At 38.5% G+C, this 27,476-nt stretch overlaps 1 protein-coding gene across 1 annotated transcript in view; it reads left to right on the top strand.

Moving 5' to 3' along the window:
• The window catches only part of LOC139744272 (uncharacterized), a 337,296-nt gene that overhangs the window by 171,020 nt on the left and 138,800 nt on the right, over positions 1-27,476 (top strand). The window lies entirely within an intron of this gene.

Consider the following 27,476-nt stretch of genomic DNA (forward strand, 5'->3'; position numbering starts at 1 on the left):
ACATGGGCGGACTTAAATAATACTCAATCACACTCGTGCCATTCACTTTAATGTACAATTTAATAAACCATTTGTAGAATATTTACAAGACTGAAATCAAGGAGTTGTGACCAACATAAAATGCAAAATCAAAATTCTGAGTGAGATAAATTAAATTACAATACTCTTATATTCGACAACCATGTGAACGGGACCCTGTCTTGGTCCGGTTCCACCTGTACTTTTGGCTTGACACTTCTTCGGAATAATTATAACAGCTTCACTATTAATTCGTTATCCCTGACAATACACTATCTGCTATCAAGCGCAACACTATATGGTTCACACCACCGTAGTGCTGATCCTGAGATGACCAGCCTGCACGCACGACGGTTTACCGCGGTTATAACACTTGCCTTCAATTACACTGCTTCCGTTTACATCCGGGTTCTGTGTTAACCCGCAACTATCATGGAGTGTATAAATACCAACATTCGAATTATGTGCACATCATATTCATCCTTTTACCAATTTAACATGACCTTCACCTCTCTACTTCGGCGACACTTCCTCGTCATAACCAATCATATCAACAGGGTGTCATGCACCCGCCAGGTTCATCGCTCACCTGCGTTGTCCACAGAGTCACCTTAATTGTCAAACTATTCGCTTCCCGAACATAACTGATTCGTGGGTGGAGCGTCCTTGTATGCGAGGTTGCTGTTCCAGCTCCAAAGTCTCGCGAGGGACCCGCGTTCCGTATTCATTGGCGTCAAAAGTTCTCCCTAGCGAGGGGCGGGCACAGTCGCTCTGCTGCGAATGCGTCGGCCTGGGAGTAGATTCGACCTCGGCCTCGGCGCCATCTACAAAATTATTTAAATGCAACACATACCAATGGGGTGTGTTCTAACCACACACACAAAAAGATTATCAGCTTAAAATCCTGACATCACAGTGAAAATTTGAGAACTGCATTATTATCCAATTAACATACAAAATTCACATAATGAAACGTTTCAAACATTGGAAATATAACAGTGCATAGCTTATCAAACATCACCGTATCGTTTTCAAAAACTGTACACCAGTATAATATACTTTATCACTTATTCACGGGGTTCTCCGGGGCTATATGTGGTGCCCTGAAACACATTCACATCCTTTTACACGACAAAGCAGAAATCAAATCGCAATTTAACTTACCAATGACCGGTGTAATATAACCAAAATGCCTCTTCTTCTTGGCTACTGGAAGGCTGCAAAGGCTGTTGGAATATGCCTTCTGGCAGCAAACAAAATCTGAACTCAAATCAGCCAGTATACAGGCTGACGGTAAGGTGGACGGACGGCTCCTGGCCGCAAACGAAATTGGGCTTAGACACAAAATTATCTTGCCAACTGGCGCCTGGGTGTGGCAGGTTGGTTTTCTGCCATCACGGAGCTAACTCAATGTTCTCTCGGTGAAATCAAAATGGTGTCTGCCACGAAAAGATCCAACTCTACTGTTAAATTGCTACTCGACTACGACACTCCTTTTCGAGGCATTTGGAATATTTGATACAACTAAAAGGACTTGAACGAAAACACCTATACCGCACTCTCCCGGAACTGGAGCTATTTCCTGTCTTTTCTTTCTACATTAATTGACATGCAAAAATAAATGAACTCCTCTCGGTCATCGATGGCGCGACTTGTAAAACATTTACACCTGTCCTAGCACTTTCTCTCTCTCACTCTCGCTTTCTCTCTCGCTCACTCACTCGCACTTTTTGTCTCGTTATCCCTACCCGTAAACATGTTTGTCTAGTTGACTGACCGATAGGTGTTGTACATGAAACAACCTGGAAATGCATTTTCAATGTGACAGCCAGCTATTAAATCACTATGCATCACTGCATAAATTCATATGAAACAGTGTATGTAAAAGGCTATCAAACCCATCATTCACTCAACAGAAGTGAAGATAACAAATACAAAGCAAAAAGAATATGACGTCAAGAAGACTTCCATATATCAGTAAACTGTAAACTAGGCGTTAACAATGTTTACCAATACATTATATTAAATATTCCATAATGATTGTATCTTTGTAGTCTGACACATCAACTAGTCTCTCCATACTAACACTATTTCCCATTCATCATAGCTAAATGCAAGTAAAGCATGAGAAACCATTGAAACCATAGAAATAATCATAGCTCTGGATTAAAGATAATCCAACTGAAACATAGACAAGTATAGAAGTACATGAAATCTACTCTCTGTCTAGAAAATGATACATATTGACACAAATCATCTAATAAATCAACAAAACATCGTTATGAGACTCACCCTGGCTACCTAGCCTGTGCTCATAAGGAATGTACAGTAACTGGCGAGTGAATGTCCAGTTACAGAATTACAGGAATTCTGCTGGCTCCATGTTTGCAGAACCTAGTAGATTAAGAACACAGCATGAAACAATAAACATATGGGCTAACTGAAAGTGGCAAAAGTACATCAAAACTCTAATAGAAATCGGCTTACAATATACCACTGTTTCGGAGATTATAATTTCATGTGTTGTAACCCAAATAAGTTGTTAAACAATCAGTTTGACAGAAGGATATGCGAGTAGCATTGTTAAGAAATGCTACAAAAAGCCATAAATCCAAGTTCATACTAATCCTTTGACCAGAAGCCATGCAACTTGAAATTGCTTCATAAATACATTAACGACTAATCTTATTCTATACTCTTTAAATACTAAATGACTGATGATAATGATAATGAATAACATTTATATAGCGCTTAATACTGAGGTAAATGACTGATAGTAAACAACTAAGGTGCATGTGGAATCTTAAACACTAAATGAAACTGGCAAACTAATATCCAGGAAAGCATTAACATCACCTTTTAAGGTGACAAAGTATTCACCCACACAGTGCATGTGTACAAAGCACACTCCTTCCTTGGCTCTGCTGAGTCTTATCTCGTTGCCATAGTAACAAGAGGGACTGGTCAGCGAGAGAGTAGGCACACAAAGTCACTGCACTCTGTGCCATTGCACTCTGCACTATGCCCTGTTACCTAATTCCACATATATATACAATGTATGTACAACACCTTCCTACATACACGCACACTGAGGTAACCAATCTCTCTCCCTCTCTCTCTCCAGTCTCTCTCATCCTGTCTCTCCCTCTCCACCTCACTCTTTCTCTCTCTGCCAGCTTGCACTCTCCACTCACATCCAAACTTCCATCTAATTTGTATAAGTTTCCACCTAATTTGCATATATGCCTCCATGTAGTAACCAGTGGCCTACACATTGGCCCTATGAGGTGGAATATATACACACTCTCTTTCATACACACTGCCACACACAGCTTAGCATCAAGTACAAACAACTAGTCCTTTGTTCTTACATCTCAAAGTTCCTTGCAACATAACATGGTATAGCTATGAGACAACTCTACGAACTCTTCAAAAGTTTCATCAACTATACGTACGCATACTTTAGATACCACATTAGCATGCATCATATATCTTTGTACTACTATGTAACATGTTACTAATATATAACTCACACACAAGTTCAATTTTGTTCACTTATTCCCTCTAGACCCATAACAAGTTATACAGTACATCACTCAAACTTGCATGAGTTGAAAACTTTCATCATCAATACTTGAAATATTACTTTTAAATCAAGTCAAACAAGTATACAACTTTCAGTATTTATACTCTGTGAATGGAACTAACAGGAAATCAATAAAAGATACAGAAACATACCTTTGGGCTGCAGATTTTCTGGGCAAATTTCAGATTTGAGGAGATGCTCACTGGGAGATGTTCACCTTGGTAGAGCAGCTAGAACAATGGCAAATTTGGGGTCTTTGTGCACCCGCAAAGAACTCTCTAGCAGCTCTTGGCTGGCTTGGGATTAAATATGCAAATTAAGCAACTTGCAGACTGCTCCACTCCTAATGATGGGGGGGGTGCATATCAGGAGGGGGCATCTGCAGGGTCAAATATACTGGGGACAACTTTACTGCTGCACTTTTGCAATGTTACAAAAGGATATGGAGATCCCGTGCGTGTGTCTGCAAGTGCAAGTACAGTGTCTGTACCATGTCGTCCTTGACACGAACAAATTGAAACATGACAATAAAGTGTTTCAAAGATCATCTTGACTTTAAAGATAATATAACGTTTTGGTACCTCAAAAGTTTCCCTGAGTTTCCTTGTCTTAGTTTGTGTTTCAGGTTAAAGAACCTTTCATATACCTGGTAACTAACACTGTGAGACTTACTCGCCCCAAAGTGCTCTCATGTCTTAGTAATCATGCAATAATGGTTTCATACCAGAGCAGATCGAGCGGGCTCTGAAAAATTCGAACGAGCCGTTAGTTTGACTCGACGCGGTACCGCGACTATCAATATACACGTATTGTACGAAACCATTATTGCATGATTACTAACACATGAGAGCACTTTGGGGCGAGTAAGTCTCACAGTGTTAGTTACATGAAAGGTACTTTAACCTGAAACACAAACTAAGACAAGGAAACTCAGGGAAACTTTTGAGGTACCAAAACTTTATGTTATCTTTAATATTGGTCTTTTCAAATATGAACTTAACCCCTTATTTGCATAGCCAAAATTGCTATATCTAATCTTGTTGTCGTTAAACAATATGATCAGTTGGGAGATCTCTTACAGCTACACGCCTGTAACATTTTCCAGCAGTAAAAGCAATGAAGTGGCCAATACAAAACAAAGGGAAATAGACCGAGTGTATGTGTTTACATGACAATGTGATTTATACCTGGACCAAGTGGCATTACCTCAATTAAAGAAAAAAATCAAAAGAAAAACAATTTTCGCTTTGCATCCTATGAGGTTCGAAACTTCACGGGCCTAAACGTACTGCTCCCTTGAACGAGACATCGCCTTTAACCATGTAACTATAGGTCTCCTCGAACCAAGAGTGTGGAACGTAAGCTTATACGTGAAAGATATATCATGACGATCACCCGTGACTGACACATCTTCAAAGGGGACAATTAGAAGTTGAAGGAGTACTAAGTATATTGTCTCAGCAATTCCAAAGCAATAACACCATTACATATAGGCATACCATAATTTTGCCTCTAAGATCAATGGTATTACTCATGCAACATTGCTTGCATAGTGCATAAACTTTGCTTTATAAACTTTCAGTGAAAAGTGTCATAACATAATTCCTTAATCCCATCAGCAGTGATTGACTTCATAAAGAAGAAAGATATATCAAATTGAACGCTTAGCACGTATAAGTCAGGGGGATTATAGCATGATACTCAGTTCTTTACTGCCCAGATGCCAACAACACGCATCACCTACGGCTACGCATAGAGAAACAGCCATGAAGAAAATAAAAGTTTTGCCTTTAGGCAGAACGATACACAAACCCTTCGACACACTATACTTGGCAGGGTGTGGCATGGAAAAGCTCTTTACTAATACCAGGGAGGTGTTAGAAAAGGAGAGACAACTCCTGCTCTCCTTTGAAGTCATGCGCGGCACCGCCGAGAAGTTATGCGCTTAACTACAGGTGGAAATCAGGTGCTTTGACAAAAGAGAGCATCAATAATCGGGACTAGCGCTCTCACATCTAGAAATACTTGCCCCTACTGCATTTCGCTCTCTCTCTTTCAATGTGATGGCAACAATGAATTTGTGTACCTTGAATTGGAGCAGCGAATCAAAATGCAGTGTAAAACTGAAAATTTTAACAGCAAATAGTTTAAAAGCACGCTGGTGCACGTTTTAGTGGAGTACTTTATTTGAAAGATCAAAATATCCCAGATTAAAGGATAGAAAACTAACATGCGGAAATGTGCGCATTATAGAAATATATGAGGTTTTTAAGATGGCTTAATTTTCATTTCATTTCAATTTGCGCATTACGAAGAAACTAGAAATACATGTTTATAATATTGAATTCTTTCCTAAACTACTCTTAATCAATTCGAGTACTTCATTTAAAATTTTACGGGGAAATAAAGCTTGTAATTCAACAAAAGGTGAAATGCGTTCTTCGTCTCCGAACTTCGCCTTGCAACCAGAGCGGTGCATAGCATGACTTCAAAGCGTATAGTGGAATGCTAGACATCCCATTGTAACGCTTTGAACCAAAACATGTGTTTGCATGAATTACGAAGAGTTGTCTCTCCTTTTCTAACACCTCCCTGCTAATACTAAACAGTGATACCTTCCACTCATGTGGCACGAGATACCTCTATAGCAACATTTAAAGCCTGTCTACAACTCCATTATTGGGTCGAACAATACAACCTGAAATTTCAAAGAGATGAGCAGACGCTGTACACCTGGCCTAGAGTTAATTAATTCAGTTCTCATTCCTACTCAAGTTGGGTTATGTAAATGTACACTTTCCCACCTACAGTATAACAAAAACAAACGTAGAGAAAAAGGGAGAGAAAACAAGAGGTGGCAAGTGGAAAACTGCACAAGGGCAATTTATATCCTTGCTTGTGACAAATGAAGCTAATGCATTAGATAGACTTTCTAGAGCTAAAATTATATACAAAATTCCATATTCGTGTACTGTAAAAGTGGAAATTTTCGCGGTGTTGAAATTTTCGTGCATTTCGCGCAACCAGAAACTAGCGCGAAAATAAAAGCATGCGAATATTTTTGCTTGCCATAATGTTCCTGTGCGTGATGTCTTGATTCCGCGGAATTAAAAACGCGCAAAAAATTAGTTGTGCAAAAATATCCACTTTTACAGTAGTCCCACGTAATGTCATAGCAGCGTTTCAGCATATTCATTTTTTACACAGACAATGTCGAATGTAAAAACCGTCAACTTAATGTCAGAGTAGAAACGAACATACAAGATGCAATAAAATCGTAACCTAAATCGCTACTCTATCAATCAGCCACGGAACATCCACAGAAATGTTAAGGGAACTATGAATATAACATTTTTTTAATGCGATTGCATCGTGCACTAACTTTCCTTGTCCTAAACTACTAGTGAAACGTGCCATATTATATTGTGTACTTCGATCAGTACCGGTATAGTGATTGACTTTAAAGAAGAAAGATGTATCAAAGTGAACGCTTACCACATTACGCAGGGTCATCACAGCATGATCCTGATCCTGTTCTATACTGCCCCAGATGCCAACAATACACATCTCCTACGGCTACTAGTGAAACTTCCATGACGAACTAAAAGCTTCGCCTTTTCCACGGCAAAAAGACTCAGAATACCTTCATACACACTACACTTGGCAGGGTGTGGCATGAGATACCTCTGTAGCAACATAAAGCCTGTCTACAACTCCGTTATTGGGTCGAACAATAACTACCTGAAATTTCAAAGAGATGAGCAAGATGCTATACACCTGGCCTAGAGTTAATTAATTCAGTTCTCATTCCTACTCAAGCTGGTGTTATGTAAATGTACACATTCCTACCTACAGTATAAAAGCAAAAAAATGTAGAGAAAAGGGAAGAAAAAATGAAAGGTGGCAAGGGGAAAACTGCATAAGGGCACTTCATAACCTTGCGTGTGACAAATGAAGCAAATGTATTCGACTTTCTAGAGCTGAAATTGTATATGAAATTCCATGTTCACGTCATCTCACGTAATGTTATAGCAGTGTTTCAGCATAAGATTTTGGTACACACAATGATGAATGTAAAAACCATCAATTTAATGTCAGCGAAGAAACGAACGTACAAGGTGCAGTAAAACCTTAGCTTTCATTAAATGCAAATGAAATCCATTCCTTTCCCTTTTCCTTACAGGTGAATTTCTTATGGTTTCTTATGGAACTTGCACACAAAATCAACAAGTGTCACAGTTCATGACATTTTTGTGTGTATGTATGTGTGTTTCAATAATATTTCCAGGGTCATTTGACAACAGTCCCGGAGCAACATATCAGTCCCCTTATTACATGCAAGACAGATACAAGATGCCTGTTCGCTCGTTTGGATATAAATTAGTGAAAGTAAATCACATTCAAAAGTTTACCTGAGATGGCGCTATATCATAACTACTTAGAGAGCCCTTTTAAGGGCTCTGCTTGAGTATCCATGTTCAGCTTGATGAATTGCAATTTGGCAATAAGAAAAAATTCCCATGAGCAATAGAAGCACTCAAACCTCCGATACAAAACAAGGGAAATTGTGTGTGTTCATGGGGGTGTGTGTACTTCATGAAATAGTAAGATTAATGACATCGGAGTGAAGCTGAACTGCCAAAGAAAAAAGAAAAATTAAAAAAGAGAGAAAAATTAAAAAAATAAAATAAAACAGCGTCCTGCGGGACTCGAACTCCTCATCCTCTAGTATGGCATTATGAACATGCAGTGCGCTAAGCGATTGAGCCACGCGGTTCTCCTGAATGTCTGTTGTGAAACTTAAGTCTATGAAAGACGGGTGAATACGAAAATTCTTCGTCTTGATACAATTCACAACAAAAATTTACTTTTATATTGAAATTTTTGCCCTGATAAGGGTGTCTGATCGATATTTCTATGCGAAATTAAGAAAATTTGTCGTCTCAGGTAAAACATGATATTTGACTTTCAAATGAAATAGAGCAAAAGTCAAATGTGCCCACGTACGTGAACATGCATTGAACAATGTATTGCCAGCCAGGAATACGTCTTCAAGTGACTGTGATTGACTGTGATGGCGCTATGCAACTTCTAGCGACAGGCCGGGTGGGTCCGATCAATATACAATTGCAAAGATAAATCAGGAATCGTTTCGTCCAGATTCCATTTCCATTTTTAGCTCACCTGAGCCGAAGGCTCAAGTGAGCTATTGCGATCGCTCTTCGTCCGGCGTCCGTCGTGCGTCGTGCGTCGTCCGTCGTCCGTCGTCCGTCGTCCGTCGTGCGTAAACTTTTTACATTTTCATCTTCTTCTTGAGAACCCCATGACCGATTTTCACCAAACTTGGCAGGTAGCATCCCTAGGGGGATAGGATCTCAATTTGTTCAAATGGGCACCATGGCCCACCTGGGGGGCCCAAACACCCTAAAATTAAGGAATCTTTAAAAATCTTCTTCTCTAGAACCAGAAGTGATAGGGCTTAATTGATACGTTGAGTAAGTACATTGATGACTGTAGTTTCAAGTTTGTTCATGGGGGAATCAGGGGTGCCCCCCTTGGGACCCAGGGGAGGGGGTGGGGAGGGGTCCTAATAGTGGCCTAAATTGTACATTTTCATCTTCACTTTGAGATCGCCATGTCTGATTTTCACCAAACTTGGTAGGTAGCATCCCTAGGGGGATAGGATCTCAATTTGTTCAAATGGGCACCATTGCCCACCTGGGGGTCCCTAGGGGGCCAAACCCCCTAAACTTAAGGAACCTTTAAAAATCTTCTCTAGAACCAGAAGTGATAGGGCTTAGATGATACTCTGAGTAAGTACATTGATGACTGTAGTTTCAAGTTTGTTCATGGGGTTGGCGGAATCAGGGGTGCCCCCCCCCCCCCCCTTAGGACCCAGGAGAGGGCTGGGGAGAAGTCCTACAATACAGTTGTAATGGAGCCTGAATTGTACATGTTCATCTTCTTCTTGAAAACCTCAAGATGAATTTTGACCAAACTTAGCAGGTAGCATCCCTAGGGGGATAGAATCTCAATTCCTTCAAATGGGCACCATGTCCCTCTTGGGGGGGGGGGGGACTAGGGGGCCCACCCCCCCCCCCCCCCCCCACATTAAGGAATATGTAGAATCTTCTGCTCTAGAACCAGAAATGATAAAGCAAAGTTAATGCCATGAGTTTGTACATTGATGACTTTAGTTCCAAGTTTGTTAATTGCAGATTCAGATCCAGGACTGCCTGCCCCCCCCCCCCCCCCCCCCGAGTTGAGGGGGGGGGGGGGGGAGGGATCCATATGCAGACCTAAAGTTTCCAATGTTCTCAGGTAAGAGTGTGCAAGAATGCATGAAAGGTGAAATTGCGATACTCAGGTGAGCGCGTGACCCGCGGGTCTCTTGTCAGTTTTAAACTACAAAATTGTCAACATGATGTGGATATTTGAAAAAATGAAATGCATGATTACTACAGCTTATTGTGTCAGCCAGAATATACTTCAGTTTTAGAAGACATAGAGCAAAATCAACTGAGATACAGGTGCTAGAACGTTGTCAAGTCAATGCATGGTTGTGAAAAAAATCCCCTCCCATAGACATAACACGTAAATTTGGCTGATTTTGAGTCTTTGTCTTTAATCACAATTTCCAGTATGATGACATCAAATTGCAAAGCAATGACAGTGACTTGAAAGGGAAATGTTCAAAGTACAGCATATCTGAATTTGGGATAATATTGAGCTAAAACAACGGAGATACCAGCAAATGAATGTCAGCAACAGTACCTCAAAAAAATTAATTCCACTTTCACTTTTTTGATTTCAGATGACGATATGATGATGTCATCGAGTTTTCCTCAAAATATTGATACTTGAAATGTTATTTACAATTCATATGCTTTTGTAATATGCAATAAAAACATAGGGTTGCTGGATGTTTTCAGGAGCTATGGCGAGATAAATAAAGACATGTTTTTTCACTATATTTGCACATAGATGCGTGCGCGGAATTGTTAGGTGATACGCTATGGAGTCATTAGATATCGGTCATCCGTGATCGACAACGAAAACAATGTAATAAAGCGACTTGAAGTTATATTGCGATAATATGTTTGTGAAGTCGAATTTTTTGTACCTTCATATATTAGATCAAACTGTTTTTATCGTGCAAACCATATGGAGATCCCATGCATGTGTCTGCGTGTGCGAGTAGGCCTTGGTCGATTAACAGGTTTTCTGAGTACAGTGTTATGTACCATGTCGTCCTTGACACGAACATATTGAAACATGACAAAGTGTTTCAAAAATCATTTTGACTGTAACATTGGTCTTTTCAAATTTGAACTTTGACCCTTATTTGTATAACCAAAATTGCTATATCTAATCTTGTTGTCATTATATGGTATGATCAGTTGGGAGAGCTCAGCTACCAGCCTGTAAAATTTTCCAGCAGTAAAAGCAATGAAACCTCCAATACAAAACAAATGGAGATGGAGCCAGTGTGTGTGTTTACAAGACAATGTGAGTTAAACCCCGGTCGCATAGCGCTTTACGGCTTAATCATGGCCAAAACACATCAAAAAGTGGTCTCCCATGAAGCAGACGATATTGTTCATGTTGATGTCGAGTTTAAGTTGAGCTACGGTCGATTTATAGACGTGGCAGGACGCATGGAAAAATCTGAACGCTGTCAGACGCGGTAAAAAGTTTTGAACTGATCAAGATTTTATTCCGCAGACAACCACGGGTGGCACACGTGGTAAAGACGTGCAACACACGTGAAACACACGTGATAATCCGTGTTCCAGCAGTGATTAAAACTTGGGGAGACGCAGTAAAGACGCAAAAGTTTAGCGGTCTGTCACAGGCAGAGCACGGTCATCTGCCATATCACAGGAAATAGCATGTGTTTAGTGGCTTATCGCTGACAAATGGATTTTTCCACGCACACACATGTGGCTGGACGTGGTTAGCCGTGCTTAAGCAGTGCTTCAGCAGTGGAACAGCCGCCAATGGCCATACCTCGTACAAAGCACGGCCAAACCAAAATTGACCAAAAAATTACCACTCACGACCACGTGCACCAGATTTTCATAATTTTTGTACGTGATTTGGACGTGGAATGCTGTGTGACCGGGGCTTTATACCTGATGAAAGTGGCATTACCTCAATTAAAGAAAAAAAAAGCAAAAGAAAAGCTATTTGAAACTTCACGGGTCCAAACGTACGGCTCCGGCAAAAGAGACAGAGTCTTTAACTACGTAACTATAGGTCTCCTCAAACCAAGAGTGTGGAACGTAAGCTTATACGTGAAGATAAATCATTATGATCACCAGAGATCGACACATCTTCAAAGGGGACAGTTAGAAGTGGTAGGAGTACGAAGCATATTGTCTCATTAACTGCAAAGCAGTGACACCCTTACATAAAGGCATACCATACATTTGTAATTTCGCCTCTGAAATCAAAGGTATAACCGGGGGGCCAAAAGCTAAAAACAGAGGTCGAGTTGCACTCTCTCTACAAACTAAGTAGACCATGCTTATTTTCAAGTTTTTATTGTAACAAACAACATTCCACTGGTTTACCTCAAAAAATTTGTTGCGAAAGCCTCCAAATCCAAGATGGCGTCCAAGATGGCCGCCATATTTACTGAATTTGTTATTTAACTGATAGAATTCGATAGAAACATCAGATTTCAACAAATGTGATGTCATATGAAAGAAAATAAAATTTTCTACTATTTTTGTGGGTTATTGTGATAACTGGATTGAGATTTTAAGGAAAAAACACTCATTTTTTTATATTTCTCTGAAAAAAGGAAAATCATGAAAATGCTTGATTCAGCATGAATCAGAGAAAGACTGAAGGATTATCTTGAAACGTTTCAAGAATTTTGTTTGACGTATAATTGATATTTGGAGAAAATTAGGGGTCAGTACCATTTTTGGTTCAGGAGTTATAATGTCTCAAACTTGAAAACTCACTACGTAAAAATGGCCACTTTAGTTGTGACCAAGACCTTATTGATCGTAAAAAAGTATGTGCACGCCAAGACTACTACACGCACCTCTGCCACTGGCGCTTGTAGCAGTGCCAGTGGTGCGTGTAGTAGTCTTAACAAATGCAGACTTTTTCTTTGACAAACAAGGATTTGTGCCTGCAAACTAACTTTTCATACCAAGTGGTAGCTCAGGTGATACTGATCGCTATTATTTCAAAGTAGATTGTTCTGAAGCAGATGAGATAAAGCAAAAAAAAAATAAAAATCAAATAGAGGTAGTAGCTTGAAACTTGGCACCAATCTTGTTATAGATAGTTTAAGACAGAATTTAGATCAACCGCTCAAAAAAAAAAATCAAGATGACAGCCATCAAAGTTGACATAGTGTATTGCGCCAAATTAAATGTATTATTTCGTTTTTGATACAAATTTGTCTGTTGTGCTATCTTAAACCGTCTTAAGTTTTTATGGACACATTTTTTAAACCAGTGATATTCTACTCTCCGAAAAAGAAAAAAACAAATCGAGTGGAAGTTTTTACTTTTGATGTGAGGAGTGAATAACAGAAAACGGTGAATTTAGAGTGAAATTGGAGTGACTTTTGAGTGAAAATGTTCATTTTCACTCATTTTAGAGTGACGTTAGGTAGAGCTCCACACTAACTTTTATTTTTGGTGGCCCAAAGGCAAATATCTGACCTTTTTTGGTGGCCCGATCAAGCCACCAAATTCTTCATTTCTGACATTTTGGTGGCCCGACGTGCGTTTTTTGTGGCCCCGGGCCACTGGACCGTTAGTGTCGAGCCCTGCCTTAGGGATCACTCGTCACTCTTCGAGTGATCCCCGAGGTCATTCTAAAATGAATGAAAATGAACATTTTCACTCTCGAGTGATCCTGATATATAATATAGGAAAGAATCTACCAATGGTGTAAGTTCAGATCAATTGTGACACTATAACCCACATGAAATCAACCTAAAAACAATGTAAGAAAAATCTGATAACGGAAAATAGTTTCAGCATGCTTATTTGTAAATGTGAATATACAGCACGAATAATCAATTTGGACAATTTTATTCGAACAATATACTGAAAAGTAATTTCGCACAACACATTTAAGAGCAAAGTTGAGAAATTGCCGCCATGTTGGATTTTTTTTGGGGGGGGTTCGGATCAGAAGGGCTTTCAAGGACATCTACGGATCAGACATTATTACACATATACCATCATCATTCACGTTTCTACAACAGCAGAGTAACATACAAGTAAAAAGGCATATCTTTGATACAGAAGCATTTCTTTTTTATCAAAGATTGGGCCTTACCCAAACACTGGAATGAGCTCCACCCCCCCCCCCCCCAAAAAAAAAAAACCTCAATATGGTTTACATTAGTACAATATCGTTCGGATGTATAGAAACATGTAAGAGACAGCAATATAAGAAGATTAAAAAAACATATCAAATTATAAGTTATAAGTTGAGATAACTTTGACGCAACACATTCAAGGTATTGTTTACCATTGGGAGAGATATCACATTCGATTTATATGTGCAGGTTAGTTGTATTACAAAACATTCTACCATGTAAAAAGATTACAATAAAGCCTAAAACATACGGAGATATCACCATTTCTTTTCAAGAAACCATAACCATGATAACTGTTGACATAAAAAAAAGAATTCTTATCAGATCTATTTAGTATATCTAACAATGTTTAGCATTAATTATACTGATTTAAGTTTGTACATAAATGCCTAACTCACAGATTAGAACTAATGTGGGGAATTAAGTAAAGCTGGGTTTTTGTTTTACGTGCACTAATGGTAAATAATGCCTTGAACGACAACCTCGATTAATTACCGCCATCTTGAATTTTGTGTGGATACTATTTTTATCACTAAATATTACACATTAGCAAAATTTGTGCCAAATTTTAAGCTCCCATCTCTTTTTGGAAAATACTTGCTGTTCAATCTTATCTGCCTCAGAACAATCTACTATGATGAAATGCTACAGTAATAGTGACCAGCATCACCTACCACTTGGCATGAAAAGTTAGTTTGCAGGTACTTGCAAGTCACTAGACCATTACAGTATTACATGTGACCATGTAATTACATTGTAAGCAAAATTTATAATACGTAAATATATTTTTTTCAAGTTTTAGATGCTAACTTGTCAACAGTGTATGATATTGCCTGTAATTCCATAAATATGAATTATGTCTCAATCTCAGTAAATCTCAATCTCAATCGCAGGTTTCAAAATAATTCTTCAGTTCTTCTTTGATAAATACTAAATCATGCATTTTTACATTTCTTCCTTTTTTTCAAAACAATATAAAAATATGGATCCCCCCAAAAAAAAGAGAAGCAAACAATCCCCCCCCCCAATTTATCACAATACACAGCTAAAGTGGTATCAACTTTTAGAAAGTTTTACTCTCCTTCATATGACATCAAATTTGTTGCAATCCAATGTCTCTATCAAATTTTATGTTTGAAATGTTAATTTCATAAAATGGCGGCCCTGTTGGACCGCATCTGTACTTTGCAACAAATCTACTGAGGTGTACTTACGGAACATTGCTTAGTATGCTTGATATTGTGTATGGTCTTGTTTATAGAGAGAGTGGAACTCGAAAAGTAAGCACGATCTTGGATTTGACCCTCTGTGACGTCTTTGGGAACAGATGCGTGTAAATAACATATTATGTAAAATGGGATTTCAAGTTTGAGACATAATAACTCCTGAACCAAATGCAATACTGACCTCTAATTTTCTTCAAATATTGATTATATGGGAAAGATGTTAATTTCTGCATGGTTTTCATAAACATTTTTAATTTTATTTTTTCAAACTTTTTAGAGAAATATTCATGGTGCATTCTGAAAAATGTCTCCATAAAAAAAAAAAAAATCTATTTTTCAAATAAAAAAATTCAGTAAATATGGCGGCCATCTTGGACGCCATCTTGGATTTGGAGGCTTTCGCAACAAATTTTTTGAGGTAGACCAGTGGAATGTTGTTTGTTACAATAAAAACTTGAAAATAAGCATGGTCTACTTAGTTTGTAGAGAGAGTGCAACTCACTCGTTAAGTAAGCGACTTTTTGGGGTTTGGCCCTCCGGTTAGTAGTTCTCAAGCACCATTACATGCATAGTGCATAAACTTTCACTTTCTCACTTTTTAGTGAAACGTGTCATAACATAATTTTGTAATTCAATTAGCAGTGATTGACTTTATAAAGGAGATAAATACATCAAATTGAACGCTTAGCACGTAACTCAGGGGAGTTATAGCATGATACTCTGTTCTTTACTGCCCAGATGCCAACAACACCCATCACCCATGGCTACGCATAGTGAAACAGCCATGACGAAAATAAAAGTTTTGCCTTTTCTCAGGCAGAACGACACAGAACCCCTTGAAACACACTATATTTGGCAGGGTGTGGCATAAAACAGCTCTTTACAAATGCTAAACAGTGCATGCATTCCACTCATGTAGCACGAGATACCTCTTATAGCAACATAAAGCCTGTCTACAACTCTGTTATTGGGTCGAACAATAACAACCTGAAATTTCAAAGAGATGAGCGAGATGCTATGCACCTGGCCTGGAGTTAATTAATTCAGTTCTCATTCCTCCTCAAGTCGGGTTATGTAATTGCACACATTCCCACCTACAGTAAAACAAAAACAAACGTAGAGAAAAGTTATGAGAAAACGAAAGGTGGCAAGAGGAAAACTGCACAAAGCCAATTTATATCCTTGCGTGTGACAAATGAAGCAAATGTATAAGATGCAATTTTAGGCCCACGTAATGTTATAGCAGTATTTCAGCATAAACTCTTGTTTACACACATACAATGTCAAATTTAAAAACCATCAACTTAATGTCAAAGAAGAAACTAACATACAGAATGCAGTAAAACAGTATCTTAAATCGCTACTCTACCACTCGGCCACAGAACATCCACAGAAAAAGTTAAGGGATAGAAACAACTATAATATAATTTTTTTGAATAAAATGAAAAGAAAAGAAAGTGTCCACGTCAGGATAAAAAAACGTGCCCGCATGAACATGCATTGTATTGCTAGACGGGAATACGGTCTTGATGGAAATGATTGTCTCATCAATTCAAAAGCAATGATTCTTTTACCACTGCCTTTACCACACCACAATGACGTCTCTGAAATCAATGGTAGCACTCATGCACATGTGATTACATCGTACATTAATTCCCCTTTTCCTAAACTACCAGTGAAATGTGCTATATCATATTGTGTAATTCAATCAGTAGTGATTGGCTTTGAAGAAGGAAGATGTATCAAAGGGGTGCATTTATGCTTCCATTTTGGGGGCCAAAATCAGGCTTTTGAAACTTGATTAGTGCAAAACGCTGTTGCGTTCATGCTCATTTCAATAGAAACGCTGATTCAAAACGCACAAAAAGGTGCGTTTACGATCGACGTTTCTGACTAATCACGTTTGATGGGGAAGCATAAACACAACAGCGTTTCTATACGCGTTTAGAGTGACGTCATCTAAATGCCTTTCCGGTTCACGTGAAAAAGCACGCGCCCGGCCAGCCAGCTACCCTGGCCTATGCAATTTTCCCATGTACTGTGCATACGCATGTCTTTCCCAGCTGCTCTCCCAGTCCAGGCCACCGATCACGACACAAAGTAACAGTCGTCACAAATGACTGATTTTCATTTCAGTTTGTAACAAAAGCAGAAATGAATAAAGGATCCAAATTTGAAGACAATGAACTGAGGGCACTGCTCCTGGCCTGGGCAGAGCCAGAGGTTCAAGAGGAGCTGAGAGGTGCGACGCGAAATAGCGTGTTTTTTGAGAAACTGGCAGAGCAGCTGGTGAAGGCAGGCTTTGTACCGAGGACCGGACAAGCCTGCCGGGATAAAATCAACAGAATTAAGGTACGTTATGTGTGAGTTTTATTATAGAAAATATATTTTTACCGCAATGTGAAAACGTAGGAGATAAATGAAATTAATGATAGTTGATACGCGAGACTGTTAACTACACATTCCGATTTTGTCATAAATTTGTCCATGAAATAAATACTCATATTTCCCATCATTGTCTACCATTCATGTACGTGTGTAGACATGCTACGGAACATGAACAATGCACACACTCGGGCCAGAACTTCCAAAAATGCGTGTGCCCCAATTAACTTGCCTCTGCAGAGGTCAGCGAAGCAATCGCGAACGCTCTTTCCAAGGCTCGAAGAAAGTGAGCATAAACAGTGCTCTCGTGAACGGCGTTTTGAATCAGCGTTTTGAATCAGCATTTCAAAACGCTGATTCTGCCTTCACAAATTGAGCATAAACACACCCAAATTGAATGCTTACCAATATTACTCAGGGTGATCACTGCATGATCGTGATCTGTTCTATACTGCCCAAGATGCCAACAATAAACATCACCTACGGCTACTACTGAAACATCCATGACGAAATAAAAGCTTTTTCTATGGCAAAACGACACAGCATCCCTTCATACACACTACAGCTAGCAGGGTGTGACACAAGCTACCTCTATAGCAACATAAAGCCTGTCTACAACTCCGTTATTGGGTTGAACAATAACAACCTGAAATTTCAAAGAGTTGGGTTATGTTAATGTACACATTCCGACCTACAGTGTAACAAAAACAAACGTAGAGAAAAGGGAAGAGAAAACGAAAGGCGGCAAGGGGGAAAACTGCATAAGGGCAATCTATAACCTTGCGTGTGACAAATGGAGCAATATGTTAGACTTTCAAGAGCTAAATAAAAGGGATGAAAGGGTAGAGAAACGCAAGGGGTTAACTCATTTACATACGAATGGACGTGTTTGTTGTGTAATTGTACAGTGTTACCGACTGGCAACAGGTGTACAGCCAAGACATGAATCCGAATGCATTAGGCAATACGAATGAGAGTTAGCGACAATGAAAAGGGTTGTGGAAGAAGTAATGATGATGCCAATATATGTGACCCGCTACAACAAAAAGGTCCTAAAGTCGCGCACGGTCGAAGCCGTGAAAATCGAGTTTGAAGTCAGAGCATTAGAATTGGTCAAAACTTACGATTTTCTGATTTTGATATATCATTGGAGTCTAACATATCTTCTATCATCTGTCGAAATTTTGAAGCAAAATGATCAAAGGAAAGACCAAAAAATAGCGTTTTTCTGAGCCATGTTTTTTGGCGTTTCAACGAAGCAGAAACTGGGTCGAAAATTTGGATTGAGCGCCACAGATAGGTTCCGCCCCTAACAACGACCAGAGTGATCTCATTGGTCAGTTTGCTGCTTGCTGCTAACCGAAGCGTGAAGCTCGCACACTGCCCAGTCGACTGGTGCGTGCGGGCGGGGTGCGCTATGCTCAGCCGCTTCTCACATCCTGGTCACTGATTGGTTGGTGAGGAGACCGCCAGCGCTGATGTGCTTTAATGAACTCTTCGGGGGTTGCTAGGGCTTACCGTCTATTGTCCAGACGTGAAAACTGACTTGCGTGTCCCTTGATCGCGATTGCGTCGAAAGGAAAACTTTTAGGGCGCTTTTCTCGAAACAGTGATTTTCCAGACGTCTCGACATGCTCTCTTTTAAACATCGATATCTCCGCAGCCGATTATTTGTATAAAATGTGTTATATATCAATTTAAAGCAGAAAGATTAGGGGGTTATATCACGCAATTTTCAAATAATCGACCACGCCCGACTTTAGGATCATTTTGTTGCAGCAGGTCACATATTTCAGAATAGACCATGAGCTCACAGTTGCAAGGTCGAGGTCAGCAATTCAATAAACCATGAGTGTTTGAGGACACTCGTGTACAAGATACGGCACAACCACAGATTTTATTACATATATTGAATCCAATAGGTTCCCTGTTTTTATTTCGTTTCACATATAGATTTAATTTCCCATAAACTCTGCAAGCAAGATTTACAACCGCAGCAATTCACGAAATGTGAAATGTTCTGAAATAAAAGGAGTAGGCCTACAGATTGTGATACAGTGTATTTAATGTAAAGCTGGTCTTCCCTTAATAAATTGAATTCTAATAAAGTTTATGCACACGTGTATAGCAATGCGAAAAAATAAGAAACAAAAATAAGAAATACCTTGAACTAAGACTAAAATAGGAGATTACTTGTTGTTTAAAAGACACTTGCTATTGAATATGAAACTTTATCTAAAAAAGAGTTAAAAGAAAAATCATTAAAAACGAAAGTGTCCTGCGAGCATTGGTCCCTCCAAAGCGTGTATGGGAAACCGTTACTCTAGCCACTCGGCCATGGAACATCCACAGAAATGGTAAGGCAAAAAAACAAAGTATAGATATACAATTTTGAATGAGAGGGCAAAAAAGTCAATGCCCGCACAACAAACGTGCCAGCGTGAACATGTATTGTATTACTAGACGGCAATGCGGCCTCGTAACGACTGATGGCGCTATGCCATTTCTAGCAAGAGGTTGGTTGGATCATCAGGGAAATATACATCCCATAGACATAACATGTAAAATCGGCTGATTTCGATACCTTGCCTTTAATCACAATTTTCAGTATGATGACATCATCAAATTGCAAAACAAAGACTTCAACTTGAAAGACAATTGTTCAAAGTACATCATATCCGAATTTGGGATAATATTGAGCTAAAACTACCGAGATATAGGCAACTGAATATCAGAACCAGTACCTCAAAAAATTCAATTCCACTTTTTTAATTTCAGATGATGATATGATGTCATAGAGTTTTCATGGAAATATTGATACTTGAAATGTTATTTACAAATCATATGCTTTTGTAATATGCAATGAAAACAAAGGGTTGCTGGACATTTTAAAGAGCTATGGCGAAATAAACAAAGACATGTTTTTTCACTATATTTGCACATAGAGGCGCACGCAGAATTTGAACTTTGATACAAGTGCATTGCTTTGTAGATGGATCTTGTCACTGGATGTATCAGGAATCCAAATCAGTCAGAAAAAGTGCCTTTTCATGTTGCTAAATTGCTGTGCACGCAAAAACGCGTGGAATTTTTTGAAACGCTTTTATGCCCCCATCATGATGACCTGGGTAATTAGCATAGTACAGGATGATCAGTCGTGTCTTGAACTTAATGTCTACCGAAAATGATATAGAAATGACATTTGTTATGAAGTTATGATCGATCATGTGACTTTATCTGAAAATCACAAAATGGCGCCTAGATGATGTCACAGACATGTTATTGTCATGAAAAGTTACATGTACAGAGATATTGATATGAGATATGATTCGGCACACCAACACCGGGGTACCGTTGTAACCCGGGGTACCGCGTTGTATAGTGCCATCTCATGCCCATTATTTATAATGCGTATCCGAATTCAGATATGCCGATTCCGAATTCGGATACGGCAAAGTCGTCGCAATGAACTAGCTCCATAGGTGTTTTTCGAAGTAATTTCTAGCACCACACCGTTTTGTAAACATCATCTACCGTAACTTTTATTTTCAGAAGAAAAAAAATCACCGAAAGTCCAGAAAATTCACCCCAAAATCAACTGTATTTCTTCAAAATTTGATCATGGGGGCTGCCATCTTTATAATCTTCTACGCGTGCGCGAATGGTCGATAATAAGAGATGAAATGCGAAAGAAAAAGGTTCAAATTAAATAATTGGAATTCATTTCTTAGATTAATAAAATATTTATGTGGATTTCTAATGTTATCATTAAAGATATTTCATTTAAATGATTTTCTTATTTCATTGTGTATTCATTAATTTACGGGGTAATAGACTGGCAACTTCGTCTGCAATTGATTATTACACGTACACTGCGCTACGTAATTATAAGCACGAATGCTAGCATTACGCCAGTGCAACGGCCATAGTCATGGCGTCTGCGTGCAGTGATGGCCGTGCTAGCAGCGGATACAAGGACCTACTCAAATCTCGCAAAAAACACAAGAAACTCAATAGAAGAGGTAAAGTAGAGAATGCCAGGGAAAGGGTGGTAGGTAAGCTTGGCGAGGACAAGATCGCAGAAATTCTTGATGCTTTTTTAATGGCCCAAGGTGGTGACAACACTGCAAGTGCAAGCGCAGAAACCCAGCGCAAGAACAAGGAGAGAGCAGATGGAGTAATACTAACATTATTAGCTCAAGGTCTCTCACAAATTGAAGTCATCTCCATTCAGTACTAACAATAATATGTACAATAATATCAAACAGTTAAGATTATAACAGAGCAGAAAATAATTATCAGTTGCATGCATTAATTGTTGCATAATCACAAATAAGAAAACATTTTTGTGCATAATAATACTAAAAAATATTTTGACACATTTTTTGATAAGCCAGGGTACAGCGCTGAAAAAAAATAATAATTCAACAAAATGGCGAATTTTCATTTGGTACCCCAGGGTACCAAATATTGCATCATATGTTGACTGAAAATTTTATGTTAACTGGTCATGTCATTGTTGAGATAGTTTGTCCACAAAATTCATCAGAAAGAAAGAAGAATGATAAAAAAAGGAAGATTCTGTACAAACTCAAGAGGTGATACACCGATAGCGTATCACCTGATCAATTTGCAAAGATAAACCTTTGATCGCTATAATTACCTTTGAAGCCCAAAAGATCAATAAAGATTAAAAACAATGGAGGAAAATGAAGAATCTTCTGTCAAATCCAAATTCAAATGAAATGAAAGATGGAGCAGTATTAACAAAAATGGTTGGAATTTGAATTGATTGCTCAATTTAGGAAAATTATGAATAGTATTTGGTTCTTTAATTTGTCTCATGTACACTTAGATTACTAAATCAAAGAATAAAATAATGATATTCTGTTCATTTAATCATCATTGTGCCCTTACTCCCTATGTCATTTGAAGTTTGAGTTGATATAAAATTCTTATTTTCCCCCTTTGATTTCCCACTTTGATTTTGTTTCAGGCTATAAAGAGAAAAAGAGTAAGAAAACCTATTTTTGCTATTTCAATCATGTTCTTATTGTGTTAAACTGGTCTTTTGTTATTATTGTTATCTTGAAGGGCATTTACAAAGAAAAGATAACATGTCAATTTTTGCAATTTTTACTTTTGTGCCTTGGAGGACAAAAACGAATGTGTTCACTCATGTGTGAAATATCCCTTTATATCGACCTACTAGATCGATAGCTAATTAAATAACAATGTATCTTTATTCTTTCTTTTTTTTGCTGAGTATATAATTCAACCCATTTCCACATCCCTATGAATCTGAAACACGAATATAAACTATGCTAATGTATGTCAGTTCATTTTCTAAAAAACAGAGAAAATTGTTCTCAAAGTTCAGGTTATGTTCAAGCTCACAACCGTTTCTTTCCCCGGATGAAACAATACAGCAGTCCTAATTAGCGACGGCTTTTACGCGCCATTGCAGGCACTACTGTATAAAGCAACAGCTTATGTGTGTGAGATGATTATCCAATCACAGGACAGGTCTATTTACCCTCACCCACACATAGTGTAATGTAACGGGTGGTGTTACATTTGGAATGTTATTATGAAGCAGAAATGAAGGAGCTCAGGTACAGTTTTGGTACATTTCATCGATGCAAAGTGTTTATTCACAATCGTTCAGAAATATCATGATGAAGTTCAATGACAAGTTAAATGACGAGTATGTACATCAGAGTAAAATATAGAAGTATCAAGATGCAGGAGAGAGCAATATCAAGTAGAGGTTGACTCTCTGATGTCGAAATCATGATCTCCCTTGGGGCCTTGGAAAGAACACCAAACTTGGAAATGTTCAATGGGTGATGGGTGAGAATTTTTGGTAAGACAACCAATCAAAAAGGATAACTAAAAAGAGTGACCAAAGGGGCTGTCCTAAGGGGTGATGTTTGACCAATCAAAAGAGGGGGATTCTTTTGTGGAGGAGGAAGTATTATAAGATAAGGGGCAGACAAAGAGTCTGGTGGTTCACAAGGTGTGTGTATATAATCTTTGGGTAATTAAACCAGGGACAAAGAAGGGTTGTTACAAGGGTGATTGAATGACTCCTTGATGTAAACATCAAACAAGGGTAATTATCGACAGGAAATTCATAGTAAATAATCTTCGTGTTATATTCTGAGGTGAGTTTACAAAAACAAGGGAATTTAAGTTGAGTTGTTAATGAACAGGAAGTTATCCCCAAAATATCCTAAATATACATTACAATAGTGTGTATGGGGGTATATAGGAATCATTAGAGAATGGGTAGCAAGAATCCTGCGATCTGATTGGTCGAGAGCTATGTCTTGATTTTTACTGGCCGCACGCTGAGTCACAGTGGTAAACATGTTATCGCGCACTCGTAGCAAGAGTATGCGTACTTGTAACAAAGGTTCGCGCACTAAGCAAGCGTTCGCGCACTCAGTACAAGACGCCTACTCAGTATTGGCTAAAACAGCCATGCATCAGTTTTTACTGATGCACGACTGGCCGTGCGTCCAGTAAAAACTGATGCACGCTCGTTTACGGCAAGACAAAAGGAAATACATACAGTAATTTTGTCATCGGGTAACACAATAGAAAAATGGGTTTTTGGCAAGAAAATTACTCATTCTATAAATCAGATGACGCACATGTCTTTTCGTGCGTCAGTCGGAATATAGTGTGCATGCGGTAACTATGGAATTTAGCCTAAACCCACTCGGCTTCGCCTCGTGGGTTAAGCATTCCATAGTTACCTTATGCACGCAATTCCGACTGACGCACTCAGACCTGTGCGTCATTTGTATACTCTGAGGTCGGGTGGCCAGTCGGTCAGTCGGTCAGTCTGTCGGGCGGTCGGGCAGTCAGTTGGTCAGTTGCAGAATCTTGTGGATCAAGCTCCTCTCTCATTTTTTGAGCAATTGACCCCAAATTTGGCATGTGTGACCACTATCAAAGGTAGATGTGCAAAACACCTTTTTTGGAAGTATCATATAATACGTTGCCATGGTGTCGGCATATTTTCATTAAAAATTGTGGATCGAACTACTCTCTCATTTTTGAGCAATTAATGCCAAATTTGGCATGTGTGACCGCTGTCTAAGGAAGATGTGCAAGACACCTATCTCGTTAGTATTGCATAATGCGTTGCCATGGCAACGGCAAATTTTTAAAAAATCTTGCAAAATGTTGTGGATCAAACTGCTCTCTCATTTTTTCAGCAATTGACCCAAAATCTGGCATGTGTGACTGCTATCAAAGGTAGATGTGCAAGACACCTTTTTTGTTAGTATCATATAATACGTTGCCGTGGTACCAGCATATTTTCATAAAAAACTGTGGATCAAACTGCTCTCTCATTTTTTGAGCAATTAACCCCAAATTTGGCATGTGTGACTGCTATCAAAGGAAGATGTGCAAGACACCTTTTTCGTTAGTATCATATAATACATTGCCTTGGTAACGGCATATTTTCATAAAAACCTGTGGATCGAACTGCTCTCTCATTTTTTGAGCAATTAACCCTAAATTTGGCATGTGTGACCGCTATCAAAGGAAGATGTGCAAGACACCTTTCTTGTTAGTATTGCATAATGCGTTGCCATGGCAATGGCAAATTTTGAAAAATCTTTCAAAATGTTGTGAATCAAACTACTCTGTCATTTTTTGAGCAATTGACCCCAAATCTGGCATGTGTGACCACTATCAAAGGTAGATGTGCAAGACACCTTTTTCATTAGTATCATATAATACGTTGCCATGGTAACGGCATATTTTCATAAAAACCTTTGGATCAAACTACTCTCATATTTTGAGCAATTAACCCCAAATTTGGCATGTGTGACCGCTATAAAAGGAAGATGTGCAAGACACTATTTCTTTAGTATTGCATAATGCATTGCCATAGCAATGGCATTATTTTCATAAAAACCTGTGGATCAAACTACTCTCTCATTTTTTTGAGCAATTGACCCAAAATTTGGCACGTTGTGACTGCTATCAAAGGTAGATGTGCAAGACAACTTTTTGTTAGCATCGCATAATGGGTTGCCATGGCAACGGCATTATTTTCATAAAAACCTGTGGATCGAACTACTCTCTCGTTTTTTTGAGCAATTAACTCGGAATTTGGCATGTGTAACCACTGTTAAAGGAAGATGTGCAAGACACCTTTTTCCTTAGTATTGCATAATGCATTGCTGTGGCAACAGCAAATTTTAAGGAAATCTTGCAAAATGTCGTGGATCAAACTACTCTCAGTTTTATAGCAATTCAGTTGAAATGTGGGATGTATGATCAATGTAATGTGTAGTTGAGAAGACACCTTTTTGTTTGTGAGTAAATCTGTTGTCATGGCAACAGCAAGTTTTATTTTGCCAATCATACAAAAATATGTGGATTGAACTAACTCCCTGAGTTTTTGAGTATTTGACTTGAATTTTGGCACATGTGACCACTACAGTATGTAGATGTACAGAACATTTTGTTTGTCGATGTTAAACAATTTGTTGCCATGATAACAACATTTTTTTCACTAAAAAGAACACAAAAATGTTGTTGATTCAGCTAACTCCCTCAGTCTTTGAGTATTTGACTTGAATTTTGGCACATGTGACCACTACAGTATGTAGATGTGCAGAATACATCTTTCGTCATTGTTGAACAATGCGTTGCCATGGTAGCAGCATATTCTGAATGAAAATTGTACAAAAAATACTGTGGATTCTGTTATTTCCCTCGGTCTTTTAGCACTTGGCTTGAAATTTGGTACATGTGACCGCTATAGTACGTAGATGTGCAAACTTAATTTCTTGTCATTGTTAAACAATGCGTTGCCATGGTTCCAGCATTTTTTCACTAAAAGACATATAAAAATGTTGTGGATTCAGCTTTCTCCCTCAGTCTTTTAGTATTTAGCTTGAATTTTGGCACATGTGACCACTCTGGTACATAGATGTGCAAACTTAATTTTTTGTCATTGTTGAATGATGTGTTGCCATGGTAAGTTGCCATGGTAACAGCATTTTTCCCCAAAAAGAATACAAAAATATTGTGGATTCAGTTATCTCCATCAGTCTTTGAGCACTTGGCTTGAAATTTAGTACATGTGACCACTATAGTAGGTAGATGTGCAAACTTAACCCTTCGTTATTGTCAAACAATGTGTTGCCATAGTAACAGCATTTTTTCACTAAAAAGCATACAAAAATATTGTGGATTCAGCTTTCTTCCTCCCTCTATTAGCATTTAGGTTGAATTTTGGCACATGTGATCACTACGGTACATAGTTCTGCAAACTTAATCTTTCATCGTTGAACGATGCGTTTCCATGGCAACAGCATATTTCGATTGAAAAATCATACAAATACTGTGGATTCAGTTAACTCCGTCAGTCTTTGAGCATTTGGATTGAAATTTGGCACATGTGACCATTATAGTACAAATATGTGCAAACTTCATATTTCGTCATTGTTGAACAGTATGTTGCCATGGTAACAGTATATTTTGAATGAAAATCATATTAAAACAATTTGATTCAGCTAACTCTTTCAGTTTTTTAGCATTTTGTTTCAAATTTGGCACATGTGACCACTGGTATTACCTCTAGGTGTGCAAAAATAAATCTTTCGTCTTTGTTGAAAAATGTGTTGCCATGGTAACAGCATATCTGGAATTAAAGTTCTGCGAAAATATGAATTCAGCTAACTGCCTCAGCTTTTTGAGCATTTGACTCGAAATTTAGCACAAAGTCATGTGACGGCTGTGATATTTGTGCAAACTTCATTTTTTGTTAATGTCAAACATTCTGTTGCCATGGTAACAGCATTTTTAATGAAAATCATAGAAATTGCCAATTTACTTATCTTACTCCCACAGGTTTTGAGCACTTGACTTG

The sequence above is a fragment of the Diadema antillarum genome, unplaced genomic scaffold (assembly GCF_040938485.1).
Source record: "Diadema antillarum isolate AM-2024a unplaced genomic scaffold, OU_Dant_1.0 seq00001152_RagTag, whole genome shotgun sequence".
In the NCBI taxonomy this organism is placed as follows: domain Eukaryota; kingdom Metazoa; phylum Echinodermata; class Echinoidea; order Diadematoida; family Diadematidae; genus Diadema; species Diadema antillarum.